The sequence below is a fragment of the Halichoerus grypus genome, chromosome 4, assembly GCF_964656455.1.
Source record: "Halichoerus grypus chromosome 4, mHalGry1.hap1.1, whole genome shotgun sequence".
NCBI classification, from domain to species: domain Eukaryota; kingdom Metazoa; phylum Chordata; class Mammalia; order Carnivora; family Phocidae; genus Halichoerus; species Halichoerus grypus.
This window is the reverse complement of record NC_135715.1, coordinates 85,960,388-85,972,823: the sequence shown is the minus strand read 5'-3', so window position 1 is coordinate 85,972,823 and position 12,436 is coordinate 85,960,388. Positions and strand designations below refer to the sequence as shown.

At 39.7% G+C, this 12,436-nt stretch overlaps 1 protein-coding gene across 3 annotated transcripts in view; it reads right to left on the bottom strand.

Moving 5' to 3' along the window:
• The window catches only part of LIMS2 (LIM zinc finger domain containing 2), a 70,810-nt gene that overhangs the window by 45,236 nt on the left and 13,138 nt on the right, over window positions 1-12,436 (bottom strand). The window contains exon 4 of one of the 3 annotated variants that reach the window (XM_036099970.2): window positions 11,751-11,939. The exons of 1 other annotated variant lie outside the window; for it this stretch is intronic. The gene's annotated coding sequence lies outside the window, so the exon portion shown is untranslated. Of the gene's footprint in view, window positions 1-1,870; window positions 1,922-11,750; window positions 11,940-12,436 lie in introns of all 3 variants that reach the window. One more of the 3 variants, XM_036099971.2, reaches the window with a different exon arrangement.

Genomic DNA, 12,436 nt, shown 5'->3' with positions numbered 1-12,436 from the left:
CGTCGTTGGGCTCTCTGCTCAGCAGGGAGCCTGCTTCTCCCTCTCCTGCTGCTCCCCCTGCTTGTGCTCTCTGTCTTTCAAATAAATAAATAAAATCTTCAGAAAGAAAGAAAATAGAATTTAGTTTCACCAACAAAGATGGGTGCCAACAATATTTTGATTCCAGTCTTATCTGCATGGGGGTATTGTGTGCACAATTGTGATCCTTTTGTGTTTGCAATCTCACATTATCTGTTCATGGTAGATGCCCACCCCGTGTAGCACTTATCGGAGTTGCCCGGCCAGACAGCTCCAGGGCATCATTCACACTGTGCTGCACGTAACACTGTCCCTAGGTCTCCTCCAACCTGTGCTACTTGCGGGGGAGGGGGCCGACATTCACGGGCACTATGTATACAGTCTGTAGATTCCACTTTTGAGGATAACTGGTTTTGTTTTTTTTAATTTATTTATTTCTTTTTTACAGATTTTTATTTATTCATTTGTCAGAGGAGAACACAAGCAGGGGGAGAGGCAGGGAGAGGGAGAAGCAGGCTTCCCGCAGAGCAGGGAGCCTGATGCGGGACTCGATCCCAGGACCCCAGGATCGTGACCTGGGCCAAAGGCACTTAACCGACTGAGCCAGCCAGGCATCCCTGGTTTTGTTTTTCAATCAAATTTTATACCCCTTGAGGTTGAAACTGTTTATGCAACACGGCACCCAACTAAAGGCTGGCTAGATACACAAAAAGCACCCAACTCCTTGTTGGAACCAGTGATGTTATGCTGGATTGCCATGTTGTTTAAAATAACCTGCTTCCATGTTATAAATATGCTATACACCAGAATGTAAACTCTCCAAGACAGACTCTTGCCTCGTTCACTGCTCTATCCACTGGACCAAGAACAGGGCTCTACTCAGAGAAACTGCTCAGTAAATATTGGTTAGGACGTCATTTTAAACATTCTTGTTTCATACTCCTATGAGCTGCCTGAAGGTACAGTGCATATCACTCCTATTGCTCTAGCATCTCAAATATCGTTTTACTCAACACAGCTAGTTCTGAACTGAATTTGTATAAATAAAAAAGTTATTACACCCCAGGAATCCGTAATATGAAGAAACCTTTATGGAAAGAATTCTTTTAAAAACAGAATCTGGGAGCGCCTGGGTGGCTCAATCGGTTAAGGTTAAGCGTCTGCCTTCAGCTCAGGTCATGATCTCAGGGTTCTGGTATCGAGCCCCACATCCGGCTCCCTGCTCGCTGGGGAGCCTGCTTCTCCCTCTCCCTCTGCCCCTCCCCCTTCTTGTGCTCGCTCTCTCTCTCTCAAAAATAAATAAAATCTTAAAAAAAAAACAGAATCTGTTTGAAAGGGCAACTAGTGCTCAAACTTGTCTTCCATATTTCAGACTTTTGTAGTTGTATGCTAATCCAAAGCTTGCCCCAGGAGAGACAGGTCTGGGGACCCCTGAGGCCCAGTGTCTTTGACCAGCACGGGTGTTGTTCCATTAAACGTGCATGTGCAAACGGAGGCTCGGGGCCTCTGACAAGCACCACCGAGCTAAGCCACAGGTCCATTGGCACATCCATCAGTTAGGTTCCAGTCCATTAGGGTGAAGTCCAAGCCTGCACGGGCACAGCAGAGATCAACCACACGTCTTTTCCCCTGGGGACACCCCAAGTTGGCAACATGAACACACTCGGAGCCCAAGGATTCTGCTGGGTGGGAAGAGATTCGTGGGAGAACAGGGGCCTCCAGCTAATGTTCTTCTGTGAAGCTGAGACATGAAACAAGCTGAAAAACCCACAGTTAGTGTGGCATGTGGTTTGAAGAGCACAGACAGTGACGGCAACCACTTGGGTTCAAAGACGGTCTTGCACTTACTAACCGTTATCATCTTAGGTAGCTGCTTCACTGCTCTGCGCCTCAGTCTCCTTATCTATAAAATAGAGTAGATAATAATAGTAACTCTTTCATAAAGATTTGTGGGGATTAAATAAACTCATCTATGCAAGCAATTCTCAAACTTCTTGGACTTTGTTTTATACTCTTAAAAAAGGACTGAGGATACCAAAGGGATTTTATTTACATGGGCTACATCTATCAGTATTTACCATATTGGAAATTAAAATGAAACATTTTCTTAGCTATTAATTCATTTAAAAATCAATAAGAAAATTATGACATATTAACATAATAATGTATCTTTAGGAAAACTATTTTCCCAAAAAAAAAAATAATTATGGAGACATCTGTACCCAACCACAATAAAGCAGCAGGAACCAGACAAAATATATGAAACAGACAAAATATGTAAAACTAATGTGTTCAAGATATTGACCATCAGGCAGCAAAGGACAATGATCATAAGAAACAGGAAACAAACAACTGGTCCCAGCTCAGTGCTTCGAGGGCATTTCCAGATCTTCGTCCACGGAAGCGGAAGCCAGGTAGAGGTGAATGGACTCCCTTAATCAAAGAAATGGAGCTGAGAGTCCAGGGGACTGGGGCAGCTAGACTTTGCAGGACTGGTGCTCGAAAAGAGAAGGCTGCACAGAGAGAGAGCTCCAAAGATCTCTAGGGGACCCCCCTCCAGTCTTCAGCTGCGTACTGATAAGCACATGCGTGTGCTCCTGGCCAGGAAAGAGACACCTGGAAGAATCATATAAGCATATAAGTCTTACACTCCTTTAGATAGTTTATTCCTAAGTATTCTATTATTTTTTGATGTGATTCTAAGCGGAGTTGTTTTCTTAATTTCCTTTTCAGATTTTTCATAGTTAATGTATAGAAATATAACGAAAGTTCATATATTAATCGTGTGGCCTACAAAGCTGCTGAACTTCTTTATTGTTTCTAATAGTTTCATAAGGGATTTCCTAAACTTTTCCACACACCAGATGTCACCTGCTAATACAGACGGTTTTACTTCTTCTCTTCCAATCTTGAGGACTTCTATTTATTTTTCAGCCTATTTTCCCTGGCTAGAACATCCAGCACGCTGCTGAATAGAAGCCTTGCTCCTAATCTTAGGCTGAAAGTAGTCTTTCACCATTAAATATATTAGCTGAGGATTTTTCATAAATTCCTTTATCATGTTGAGGAATGTCCCTTCCATTCTTGGTTGTTTGCATGTTTTATTATGAAAGGGTGTTGGATTTTGTCAAATGCTTTCCCTATATCAGAAAGATCGAAAGATCATATCACCTTTGTTCTTCATTTGATTAATGATTGATGTTCATCTATTATTCCAACCTTCCATTCCTGGGATAAACCCCACTTGGTCATCGTGTGTAATCCTTTGTGTATGTTGCTGGATTTGGTTTGCTAATGTTTAGTTGAGCATTTTTGTATATATTCACAAGAGATGTTGGTCTGTAGTTTTCTTTTTTGTGATGTCCTTCTTCAGTTCTGGAATCAAGTCCTTGATCTCATGGTATGAGTTGGGAAGTGTTCCCTCCTCTTCTATTTTTGGGAAAGTTTGTGAAGGATTGGTGTTAATTCTTTAAACATTTGGCAGAATTCTCTAGTGAAGACTCTGCTAGGTCCTGGGTTTCCCTTTGTGGGTAGTTTTTCAATTACTAATTTAATCTCTTTATTTGTTACAGGTCTATTCAGATTTTGTTCCTTCTTGAGTTTGTTTTGGTAGTTTATGTATTTCTATGAATTTGTCCATTTTGTCCAGATTATCTAGTTTGCTGGTATAGAATTGTTCATGGTATTCTCTTACAGTCTTTTTTTACTTCTGTAAGATTGATAGGAATGTCCTTTCTTTCATTTCTGGTTTTAGTTATTTGAGTGTTCTCTTTTTTTCTTAGTCAGTTCAGCTAAAGGTTTGTCAATTTTGTGGATCTTTTCAAAGAACCATCTTTTGGTTTTATTGATATTTTTCTATTTTTTTCTCTTTTCTATTTATTTCTACTCTAACCTATATTGTTTCCTTTCTTCTGCTTGCTTTGGATTCAGTTTGTTCATCTGTTTCTAATTTCTTAAGGTAAAAAGTTAGGTTCTTGATTTGAGATCTTTCTTCTTTTTCAATGTAGACTTTTATAGGTATAAATTGCTCTCTTAGCACTGCTTTCCCTGCATCCCGTAGCTCCTGTATGTTTGTCTTCATTTTCATTAATTTCAACATATTTTCTCATTTCTTTTTTGATTTATTCTTTGACCCATTTGTTCTTTAGGAATGTATTACTTAATTTCTGCATATTTTACAAATTTCCCAAATTTACAGTCTGTTATTGATTTCAAATTTCATTCCACTGTGGTCAGAGAACTTTGTGTATTATCAATCATCTTCAATTTATTGAGCTTTGTTTTCATGGTCTAATATGATCTATCCTGGAGAATGTGTCATGTGCGCATGAGAAGGAATGTATGTTCTGCTGTTGTTGGGTGGAGTGGTCTAGAGAGGTCTCCTTCCCTTTTCTGTGTTATTGTTATACGTACTATATCCATCTACATTGTAAACCTCAGAATACATTGTTTTAATTATAACTTTACATAATCTGACGTCTTTTAAAAGTCTGTGAGATGAAATTGAAGTGAGATGAAATTGCAGTAAATGAAATTATACATTTATAGAGTTTATTATATTAACCTCCTTATTTAGCATTTCTGATTCTATTTCTTGTAGACTTGAGTTACCATTTGGTGTCATTACCTTACTCCAAAATAGCTGTGTTCCCATCTACCACCCTTGTGCTATTATTGTCAAATAACATTTTTACAAAATGTAGACACATATTATGTTTCTATATGTAAAAAGCCTAGCTATATATGTATATACATATATCTTAGGTAATTACTTTTTAAATCAGTTAAGAGAGAAGAAATATGCAATTATACTGTCTTTTGTAATTAACTGACATTGTTTTTCATGTGGATTTGAATTATTATCTGGTGTTATTTGCTTTCAGTCTGAGGAATTTTAGTGTTTCTTCTAAGTCAGGCCTGTCAGCAATAAGTTCTTTCAGTTTCCCTCTGTCTTTAGTTCTTAAAAGATAGCTTTGCTGGATATAGAATTATTGGTTGACAGGTTTTTAGTTTAAGCACTTTGAATATGTCATACCCTGTCTTTTGGCCTCCATTGTTTCTAAAGCTTTTATTTATTTATTATTTATTTATTTATTTATTTATTTATTTATTTATTTTAGAGAGGGAAAGGGGGGGGGGGTGCAAAGGGAGAAGGAGAATCTTAAGTGGCTCCACAGCATGGAGCCTGACGCAGGGCTCAATCTCACAACGCTGAGATCATGACCTGAGCTGAAATCAAAAGTTGAATGCTTAATCTACTGAGTCACCCAGGTGCCCCTGGCCTCCATTGTTTCTGGTGAGACGTCAGCTGTCACTCTTAATGCACTTTCCTTATATGTGATGAATTGTTTTTCTCTTGCTGCTTTTAAGATTTTATCTTTGGCTTTCAACATTGTGACTATGATGATGTTTATCCTAGTTGAAGTTCATTCTTCTTGGATGTAGAGATTAATGCTTTTCATCAAATTTAGGAAATATTCATCCACAACTCCTTCTAATAATTGTTATGCCCCTTGCTATCTCTTCTCTCCATTATGCATATGTTGATGCATTTAATGGTGTCTCCGATTTCTCCTAGGCTCTGATCATTTTTCTTCTTTTTCTCTCCCCATTTTACAGATTGCATTATTTTTATTACTCTGTCTTCAAAGTCACTGATTCTTTCTTCTGGCAACTCAAATCTGTTGAAACTCCCAGTAACTTTTTTCATTTTAGTTATTGTACTTTTCATCTCCAGATTTTTTATTTGGTTCTTCTTTATAATTTCTATCTCTTTGTTGATATTCTCTATCTCATGAGATATTGTCACCAATTCTTCCTTTAATTCTTTAAGTATGGTTTCCATTAGTTCTTCAAGAATATTTACAATGGCTGCTTTGAAGTATGTGTCTACTAAGTCCAACATCTGGGCCCCTTCAAAAGCAGTTTGTTTGGGTTGTTTTCCTGTGTATGTGCCACAATTTCCTCTTTTATTGCATGTCTCAAAATTGTTTTTGTTGAAAACTGACATTTTAGCTATATACTCTAGCAACTCTGGATACTAATTCCCCACATCCCCCAGGGGTTGATGTTGTTGCTTGCTTGGTCATTTATTTATTTAGTGACTTGCTGAACCAACTCTGTAAAGCCTATTTCCCCTGCAGTGTGCAGCTTCTGATGTCCCTACTCAGATTTTGTCTTGCTTTTATCTCTTAGCCTGGCTTCCTACTGGTCATCCCTGGGTTAGCATAAGCCATTATTGGTCAAAAATTTTTTCTCTTTACCATTGAAAGTGTGTGTGTCTTAGATGCTGCTATCACAGTTAGAGGAATTTTTTTATTTGTTGGTTGGTTGCTTGGCTAATTGGTTTTTGCCCACGTTCAGCCAGAGACCAGGAGCTTGGATTTTCCCAATCCAATCACTCCCCAAAATGCTCAACCTTGGCCATGCACACAGTCTTCCAGACTCCAAGGGATATGTGTGATTGTATGTTAAAGCCCAGCTTCCTAGACATTGCCCCTGCATCGGAGCAGCTTATTGTTCAACCAGTGTTTGGTCAGAAGTTGCACTTAAGGCCGTTGTATCAGCAAGTCTTCCTCTCTGTGTTGATGGGTCTTTGTGCAGCCTGGGAATTGTTTCCAAGTCTACTCCATGTCCTGCTGTGATTTCTTCTCAGTGGGTGAATGCTTTATATACAAACTTTCTGACACCCAGGGTTGACAGTGATCTGAGGAGCACTCTTCTTGGCTATCTCCTTCCCTGGTTCTCTCTGTTAAATTTCTGGTTGCTCTGCCATTTTGCTTGTTGCCACTAGTATAATGGAGCTATAAGCACTGTCTTAACTGCTGTTGACCAAAATCTCCATAGTTTTCAACAACACCCTTAGCCAGAATTTCCCACCTTGTGTTCCAAAATAAAGTTAGCCCCCCTCAGTCAGAACTGAGAGCTCTTAATCTTTATGGCCTGACTCTCCCCTGGACAGAATCTCTGCACCCTTCACAGGATCTAGACCGGGGGACAGCAACCCTCTTATCCCAGAGTAACACTTCTATAAAAGTGGTCTCTAGGGTGATGGTGCTCCTGTCTTCTTGGCTTGCCCCTCCTGCTGTGGAGCCTCCCCCTATAATCCAGCATGGTAGGGATTGAGGTCCCAGAATTCCTGGCTCACTGAGCTGTAGCAGGGCTTCTACTCTACAGGTTGAGTCTGGGAGGGGGAAGCCTTCCTCTTTTGGCTGCCCCAAGTAGAGTACCTGGAGTAGCATTTCTGTAAGATGGAGCTGGCAGGGGAAGAATGGGCTAGAATGGGCTGTGATTCAGTTGTTACATACTTCTTATTGAGATTTAGTAGATTTTCTTGAATGACTGTTTCTCCACTTGCTATATGCACTTAGAATAATTTCCAGGGCTTTAAATTATTGTTTTAATGATTTTCTCCCATTAAATGGTTGTTTTGTTGGGGATCGAGTCCACCGTGCCCTTTACTCCAATATTCCAGAAACAGATCCACCTCTGTAATTTCTTTTACCTACTTTTCATCTAGCAGTATCAACTGCATAAGCTTTATTGATCCCTCAGCCATTAGATGCACTTCTCTAGTCAAGGTTGCTGATAATTTACCCTGTAAGATGGTCTAACAGTTTTTATTTCATATCTAATTTTAAAGCTCTGAGAAACAAATTTTGTCTCTTGAATTATTTAAATTATTAAATTATTTAAATCATTCAATTCCTTTTTCTTTAAATTCTGAATTAATGGTCTTAAAGTGATAGTGCAACAGGGGCACCTGGGTGGTACAGTCAGTTAAGCATCCAACTCTTGGTTTCAGCTCAGGTCATGATCTCATGGTCATGAGATCAAACCCCACATCAGGCTCTGTGCTCAGCTTGGAGTCTGCTTGAAATTCTCTCTCCCTCTCTGTCTGCCCTTCTCGCTCATGTGCTCTCTCTCTCTCTCTAAAATAAATAAATAAATCTTCAAAAAATAAAAAATAAGGTGATAATGCTACTGAACTGGAACAGTATTACTTGAAAATATTGAAAATTATTTGAAAATATGCATAACATACAATAAGCTAAAGTAAATTTTTAACATGTGAAAGACAAAATGCATGGGACAATTAAGAAGACTATTTTATTCAGTCTATTGCACTAGGGAGAAGGTTCATTAGTAAGGAGCACCTCCAAGCAGAAGGGTCCTAGGACTTCACAGAAGCAGGTGAAGAAGGGAGTTGTGAGAAAGGGTGGAGGGTCCAATCTGCAAGCACAGGATGATCCTTCACAATTAGCCATCTCTCAGAACGTAAAAGAGTTGGGAGTTTCTCTGCTTTCCAGGAGCACAGGGCTCAAAGAAAATTCAGTGTGATTATTCCCTTCAAATGTCAGTTGCTGTTGAACAACTCAGAGGCAATCATAAGCCTCCTGAGTGTATGAAGCAGAGCCTAAGAAATTCTATCTGAATGGACTCTTAAATACAGGGAACAAACTGGTGGTGGCCAGAGGGGAGGTGGGAGAGGATGGGTGAAATAGGTGAAGGGGATTAAGAGGTACAAACTTCCAGTTATAAAATAAATAAGTCATGGAGATAAAAAGCACAGCATACAAAATAGTCAATAATATTGTAATAGTGTTGTATGGTAACAGTTGGTGATTACACTTACCGTGATGAGCACTGAGCAATGTATAGAATTATTGAATCAATTCTAACCTGAAACAAATCAAACCTGAAACTAATATATATAAAAAGGCGGGGAGAGCATCTGGATGGCTCAGCTAGTTAAGTGTATGACTCTTGGTTTCAGCTCAGGTCATGATCTCAGGGTCGTGAGATCAAGCCCCGCATCAGGCTCCACACTCAGCAGGCAGCCTGCTTGAGATTCTCTCCCTCTGCCCCTGCCCGTGCTCTCTCTCTCTCAAATAAATAAATAAATCTTTTAAAAAATGAAACTAATATAATATCATTTGCCAATTATACTCCAATAAAAAGAGATAATGAAAAAGAAAACTTGTATCCCGTGGATTCCTGTTGGTGTGGTTCCGGTAAAACCAGTTGAACCATCTTTTGGAAGGTGGCGGCAAAGGTCAGGTGGCAGGGTCCTGGAGATCAGACATCTTAAAAGAGGGATGGGCCTAAATAGGAAAGGGAAATATTAATATAAAAGCTTTTTATAAGTAAAGTACCAGGAGTTGAACCCTGAAAATATCTAATCCAGTAAATTCAAAGAAGTTGGTGGAGGAAAATATTTTCAGTTATGCAGCAGCACTGCTTACTGAGTTTCTGAAAACTCCCACGCTAGATGTCAATGCTCTTAGTGATGTTGTTACTAGCCTTGGTTGCCTCTCATAGCAGGCATGTGTGACCCAAGCCTTTCACCCACTTGTCCAGGGAAGTCTAGCTCATGAAGGGTCTGCTGTAGTGGGGAGTCCTTCCAGGTTTATAACAAGTCACCAGGCTTCAGCTCGCAGGGTTTCTCCAGAGCCTGGGGAAATGGTCAGATGACCTAGAGATCCAAAACAGATCTGGGTGGTCAAGCTTTGGTCTTGGTGATGCCAAGTCAGGTGGGAAAGAGAGAAACTGTAAACATTCATCAGGAGAGTTGTGGCCAGATGTTGATGGAAACTGAAGGAACTGAAAATTTAGTAAGGACTGACAATTTGGGAAAGGTTAGCAGGATCCAGTCCAAAGTGCAGGTAGGTATCAAAACCGATTCTTCCACACTGTCTGAGAAGTCAACTAAATCTCTACCAGACAAGACAGAGTTTGCATCTCCATCAGTTACCTGCAATTTACAAAAGATGCCAAGTGGCTCAAAGACAATGAAGAGGGCTAGACTCTGAATACCTAGAAGAATGTACTATGAAATGTGTATAGTTTTCTATTGAAACAACTTTTTTCCTTCATCTCCCCACTTTTGATCAAAAACTAATCTCAAAGAAAGACTAGTCTTGACCACAAAATAAGGCTGGCCTCATTAGATTTGACCTGGTTACTTTCACAGGTGCAGCAAGAATGGTCATTTAGGGGCGCCTGGGTGGATCAGCTGGTTAAGCGTCCAACTCTTGGTTTCGGCTCAGGTCATGATCTCAGGGTCATGAGATCAAGCCCCGTGTCGGCTTCCAAGCTCAGCTTGGAGTCTGCTTGAAATTCTTTTCCCTCCTCCTCCCTCCTTCTCTGCTCCTCCCCCTACTCACACACACACTCTCTCTCTCTCAAATAAATAAAATCTTAAAAAAAAAAAAAATGGATGGTCATTTACCACAGGCCTTCCTGAGTTTGCTCTGCTGTCAGTTTTCCGTAAGAAACCTCAGGTTGTGCTTTTAAAAGCTTCTTGGTGTGCTCGTTCAGTGCAGACCCGGTACCTCTTTTGTGAAGCAGCAGCTGAGGAGACTCCGGCACTCACCATGGCTGACAAAAAGCCCAGGGAGTCAAGACTGAGAACAATGATCATATTAATTTGAAGGTGGCAGGGCAGGATGGTTCTGTGGTGCAGTTTAAGATTAAGAGGGAGACAACACTTAGTAAACTGATGAAACCCTATTGTGAATGACAAGGTTTGTCAGTGAGGCAGATCAGATTCCAATTTGATGGGCAGCCAGTCAATGAAACAGACACAGCTGCACAGCGGGAGATGGACGATGAAGATGCAGTTGATGTGTTCCAGCAGCAGACAGAGGTGTCCACTAAAAAAGGAACCTGCTATTTCACTCCAGACCTCTGTTCCTCCAGACCAAGAAGACATTCTCAACGAGAAAACCACAATCTGGTCCCACCACATCCTGACCACTACAGTAGCATTTTCTTAATTCTTTCATTTTCCCCTTCCCCATTCCTTTATTGTACATAGAGTAACCGTGTGTGTGCACAAGCATACTGCATATTTTTTTAATCTAAATGGCTAATGGTATGTTTGGATCCACCTCAAAAGGAGATGGGATGGGGAAAATACTGGTTCTGTGAAAATAGCCCCTTCTCTCCATTAGTGGCATGCTCAGTCAGCTCTTATCTTTATATTCCACTAAGCTATTTTGCTCTCACTGTTTAACAAAAACGAACAACATAAAAATCCTTGCATACCTTGTTTGGTTGGAGAATTTTAATGTTTTACATTTATCATTGTAAAACCAAGGACAATTTGATAACTTTTTTGTACGTAGCTATTACATGTAGGGCTATCTATGTTTAAGTAGGGATAAATTACTCTAAAAGAAATGAATCCTAGATAGCTTTCCCTTCAAGTCAAGTGTCTTGTTTAAATAAACTTCTTATTTAAAAAAAAGAAAGAATAAAAATAGAGGTGGGCGCCTGGGTGGCTCAGTCGGTTAAGCGTCTGCCTTCAGCTCAGGTCATGATCGAGCCCTGTGTCGGGCTCCCTGCTTATCCCTCTCCTCGTCACTTGTGCTCTCTCTCACTGTCTCTGTCATTATCTCTCAAATAAATAAATATTCTTTTAAAAAGAATAAAAATAAAGGGGCGCCTGGGTGGCTCAGTCAGTTAAGTGACTGCTCTTGATCTCAGCTCAGGTCTTGATCTCAGTCGTGAGTTCAAGCTCTGCATTGGACTCCACACTGGGTGTGGCGCCTACTTAAAAAAAATAATAATAATAAAAATTTAAAAATAAAATAAAAGCTTCCTGAAGCTAGGAAACCAAGCAAAGAATCTGCCAGTACCCACAGAGTTGAGGGAATTCTTCTCTTTTCAAGATTCCCAAAATATCCTAAAGCTCTTGGGCCTGCCAAGGGATGACCTTCCTTACTCACCTACAAGGCCAGGAGACCTGTAAGCCAGGAACGAGGCCAGTGTTCCAAACAGAGTTTTGTAAGCAGGGGCTCCATGAAGTCAACCTTAGCTTCTTAAAAGTGTCTGGTCATGTCTGATTAGATGATCATTTTCAAATATGGCATTCCAGGCAACACTTTGGGTCCATAGCCACTGTTTCCAATTACTTCCTGTTAACGAGGACAGATTATTACTGAATTTATGACAATAACTTACATTGCTAAGAAAATAAGAGCACTCAGTAAGAGTTTCAAATCTGGAGGGGTCAGGTAGGAAAAAAAAGATGTCATTTACAAATGGTAGATTTCTATTTGTAAAATCATAATCTACTAAGTTGTTATAAGTTGCAGATAACTTAAAAGAAAAATGAGTTCATTATATAGACAAAATAATTATATACATAATTAACCCTATTTTCAAAGAAGAATAGGTAAGAACAAATGTTTTGTGGTTTTCTAGGTATCCTCTAGGAAATTCAAAGACAAGTTTAGGCACAGAAGATACCCTGATGGAGCATAATTCCCAGATAGAACATTCCAGGTGAGACCTTGGAAATTTTATCTTATTTAATTTATTTTTATCCTTAGCATTCAATATTGGGAAGGCAAAAATCAGAGTTATCAGATTTAAATACTTAAGATAGGAATCAAATCATGGAGTGCCTGAG